Source organism: Alosa alosa, chromosome 8, assembly GCF_017589495.1.
Source record: "Alosa alosa isolate M-15738 ecotype Scorff River chromosome 8, AALO_Geno_1.1, whole genome shotgun sequence".
NCBI classification, from domain to species: Eukaryota; Metazoa; Chordata; class Actinopteri; order Clupeiformes; family Clupeidae; genus Alosa; species Alosa alosa.
Genome location: NC_063196.1, coordinates 24,224,135 through 24,229,134, shown reverse-complemented (window position 1 = coordinate 24,229,134; position 5,000 = coordinate 24,224,135). Strand labels below are relative to the sequence as shown.

At 42.9% G+C, this 5,000-nt stretch overlaps 1 protein-coding gene across 1 annotated transcript in view; it reads right to left on the bottom strand.

Annotated features, from left to right (window-relative positions):
* Positions 1–5,000, bottom strand: part of nbas (NBAS subunit of NRZ tethering complex) — a 201,557-nt gene that overhangs the window by 99,036 nt on the left and 97,521 nt on the right.

Below are 5,000 nucleotides of genomic sequence, written 5' to 3'. Positions count from 1 at the left end.
ACTAGACTAGGAGATCATAGCACTGGACTAGACTAGGAGATGAGATCATAGCACTGGACTAGAGTAGGAGATGAGATCATAGCACTGGACTAGAGTAGGAGATCATAGCACTGGACTAGAGTAGAGTAGGAGATCATAGCACTGGACTAAACTAGAGTAGGAGATCATAGCACTGGACTAGAGTAGGAAATGAGATCATAGCACTGGACTAGAGTAGGAGATGAGATCATAGCACTGGACTAGAGTAGGGGATGAGATCATAGCACTGAAATAGAGTAGGAGATGAGATCATAGCACTGGACTAGAGTAGGGGATGAGATCATAGCACTAGACTAGAGTAGGAGATCGTAGCACTGGACTAGAGTAGGAGATCATAGCACTGGACTGGAGTGGACTTCAGGGCTAGTGTAAGGAGAGGTTGAAACAAGTCAACATCGGAAATGCCAAATCAAAGCTACGCTTAACAGTTTTCTCTCCCCTCTCTCTCTATCAGTACAGTCTATTCAACCAAAGACTGAAAGACAAAGATTTCAATGTGCATTTGGGTTGATTTAAACTTATAAACTAATATAGCAATCAGTCTGAATCACTTGAAGTCCACCTCTCATCCCGCTGTCTCTCCAGATGGGTATGTTCAAGCTCCTCTTGCCCACACAGGACTAGAGTAGAGCAGTGCAAGCACGCCCCAACATGTGGTCAGACATGAGACCTCCAGCTAAGATTGTAGCAAGTAGAGAGTTATCTGTTAGCACACACACACACTCTCACACACGTGCAGATTCGCAGATTCTGTTGAGAGTAGAGAGTTATCTGTTCACACACACACACATACACACACACGACACGCACACGCACACGCACACTCTGTTGCCACTAGCGTTAGTGTTCCTCGATGGATGTTCTGGTGTGGGCGTGTTTCAGGAAATCCCTGGATGTTATGAATATTTGCCCTCATAAATCTTCACGACTCGACAAGAATTCATGGTGGGACCTAACTCGTGCACTGCGTTAATTAACATTACAATCATATTTATCACGCAGGATGATGAATCCTTTGCAGGGAAATACAATCAGAAAGTAATTAAAAAAAAACTAACGCAACATTAAATTGCTTTCTCTTATTCTGGAAGGTTCAATATGAGTTTCCGACATATAGGGTGATCCATCCCCGAAAAACCCCCGATAACTCATCTGTGTAGACTGAGGGTCTTCCTGGCTCCATCCAGGATCTCATACTTCATTGGGAAGTGAGAACTAGTTTGGATGGATCGCCCCGCATGATGAAATAACAATATGGGAACTCATCAAAATAAGGCAGTGCAGTTTCATTAAACACATGCTGTGGACCAGATTAACTGCCCATGGTACCTTGTCCCTGTGTGCATAGTGCTTTCTGTGTGTGCATGTGTGTGTGTGCATAGTGCTTTCTGTGTGTGCATGTGTGTGCATACTATAGTGCTTTCTGTGTGTGCATTGTGTACATATGGGCATAGTGCACATATATATGGGTATAGTGTATAGCAGGGATGGAAATTAAATATTTTTTCTACCTGCCACTGTGGCTGGTGGATTCCAAAATCTACCAGCCACTCAACTTTTTTACCAGCCACTAGAGAAACGGCATGAAAATGTGATATCATGATTATAGTAGGCTACCCAAAATGATCACGGTAATCTGCATTATTGCAATACGACTAAAAAATGTGATGAGTTTTGCCCTAAACCTACCAGCTGTCCTCCAAGCACAATAGCAACAAAACTAAAGGTCAACAGAACCACATTCATATGCTGGGTCTTGTCATACTGTAAAAGTGGTGTGGCTCCTTTAAGACTCCGTTTGTGTGAGTTCTGGAGCATCCTATAATCCAACTCTCCAACTTGATCTAACTATAGTGTACATTATATTATTTAATATTTAGGCATCAAGGCTTTTTTAGCATTAAGCCTATTTAACATTTAGCATTTATTTTCTATTTGGCCCGTTATGAAATCATGCACTGAACAATTTAAGCACAGCTCAGCTTTAAGAAACGTAATATGCATGCTTAGCATTTTCTGAAACTACACTGTACATTGGAAAAACTCTGGTTGTACAGTTATACTAAGCGATATTGTTAACATGTATTTTGTATTTGGCCTTATCATGTATGACAAAAGCCCAAAGTTGGAGACCGTGTAGACATGCTTCAATTTCAAAACCGGATTACTCTGGAACGGCTATAACTTATATAAGGGAATGCTTTACACCTTTGTGTTCGGTAAGTTCTGCTGTTTATTCTGATATACGGTTTGTGATTTCTTGAATGAAAAGTTTGAGAGATATTACACCACGACGAATGGGTGTGGAGATGTCCGTCTGCCTCATAGGTCTAAATAGCAGCGTGTCGCGGGCCGGATTATAATAGCTATACGGGCCAATTCAAAAGAGAACTATTTACATGAGAATATTAGCCTGTGAAGATATAACGCAGATCCACAGATCTCACTAGATTTATGTCTATGCAGTCATCCTATAATAATCTAGCAGTGGCACATGAAAGCATAGTTTCTTAATGGTAGTGAAGTGAAAATGAAGCGCTGCACCAGTGCCTATAGGCTGCGGTGGCTCACTCACGAAGTTGTAGAACTTCACATCAGCCGATTTACCCTTATAGGCTGGTAACGCGTAGGGCTACATGATCCCTACAGACACTCTCTTTTTTAACCCTCAATAAGTATGAAAATTAGACCGGATCTGACTATTTGTGGTATGCTAGCTCTACCCGTCACAGTGGCTGGTAAGTTGACCAAATTCACCCGCCAGCGCACAAAACTACACGCATTTGGCGGGCGGGGGGGGCGGGTGGTTAATTTCTATCCCTGGTGTATAGTGTACATATGGGTATAGTGCACATACATACATATGGGTATAGTGCACATACATATGGGTATAGTGCACATACATACATATGGGTATAGTTCACATACATACATATGGGTATAGTGCACATACATACATATGGGTATAGTGCACATACAGATGGATATAGTGTACATACATAAATGCATATCCTGTGCTGTTAGCCATTTTTCCTGGAGGTGTTCCAATGTATGTAATAGCATAGCTACACTGTTACAACTGCTATGGACGAAGTAGCCTACAGCTCTCCCTCTCATTCTCTCCATCTCTCTCTCACTCTCACTCTCTCTTTCTCGCGTGTTGTGTTTATTTCCTTCAACATACTACGAGTACATACACACATTCCTACATGCATGCGTGCTAAACGCATAAAGGATCACCCAGCTTTATTGCTCGGAGCCCCTGATCTAAACCCTCCATTAATATGCAATCGTCAGTGGTTACGTGATGGAGTCATATCTGCGCTCCCCAGGGCTTATGTGGGCCATGTCTACCTAACCACTGCGCCATTCATCCCAGTGATAACCACCCATGCTGTGAAATCCAATCTATTCATGTGGGAAAAATCAGACGAGAGGGAGCTGAACGATGCTCTGTGTGTGCGTGAGTGTGTGTGTGTGTGTGTGTGTCTGAATGTGATGGAGAAACAGAGGCTGATGCCTTCTCAATACAGGGTATAGGTATGCATAGGCACCTCATGCATTTTTCATTCCTCTTGAAATGGTCATTACACACAAACACCAACACGGACACACACACACACACAAACACCAACATTGACACACACACACACACAAACAAAATCCAAAATCAATCATGGGCAAAGCCACTTCAAGCAACATGAAGAAAAAGAGGTTCTCAAAAATACAAAGAGGCATAGATACACACACACACACACACACACACACACACACACACACACACACACCAAACACACACCAAACGCACACGCGCACACAAACAGAAATATATCATCAGACAGACATCATTACTCATACGCATGGATCCAACCCCCTAGCAATCACACACACACACACACACACACACACACTTTAAGTCATGCTCTTGGTGCCTTGGCTCAGGTTGGCTGATGAATAAAACAGTGTGGATGTCACGTCCTCATCCTTAGAACAGATGAAATATGCAGGAGCAGCTTAATGTGCTCAAACAACATATAAACACCTACCCATACACACACAAACCCTCTCTCTCTCAAACACACACAAACATACACACATACACACAGGTGTAGACATATCCACATATACCTAACCAAACTAGGTGTGGGAATGAATGCTTGGTTGATATTTGGAGCTAGCATATTGATAGCGTCACAGCCACATCACCCCCTGTGTGTGCATATGTAACGTGTTACTGTAATCACATTACATTTGTCAGTAACAAGTAGAGTAACGTGCTACTGTTCTAAATTCACAATACAGTTACTAACAGTGTCTGAGTAAAGATGAATTTGAGATAGTTTATTAGGAAATAGGAATCCTCCTCCTCAAGCCGTGGAGACGCATGTTGCGGTGGTGTGCTTTACCCAGTCATGAGCAGGGTGCGTGGAATCAGGCCGCCTCCTACATCACTGCCTGTATAAAAATCTGCCGTTCAAAATGTCGCGGTAGAGAATGCCTTCTTTGTTAAGTTAAACTGCGTTGCTCTACGAGTGTTTGTGTGTGTGTGTGTGTGTGTGTGTGTGTGTGTGTGTGTGTGTGTGTGTGTGTGTGCGCGTGCGCACACACTCATTGTCTGGGAGGGCGACAAGAACATCCACAAAAAATAAAACCCATCAGAGTAGCTTAATAGTGAGAGCGGGAAACAGAACTAGCTAATGACTAGTCTGAAGTCATCCACAACACCAACTGCCTCCAGAAAAATGTCACGGTGTGATACAAGCTAGGACTGCCACTGCTTTCAATGTGAACAAGAGCATCTAGTAGCCTATTAATGACAGAAGGTGTGCAACCCGCAAGCGCACTTCACTCAAAGCAGTTACATTTTTTGCAAGTTGTGTGCGTGTCAACATTCAACATTGTGAGGGAGCCTGCGCGAGCAGGGAAGCAGTGCTTCCATAAAGCAAACTGCACAATTTTGA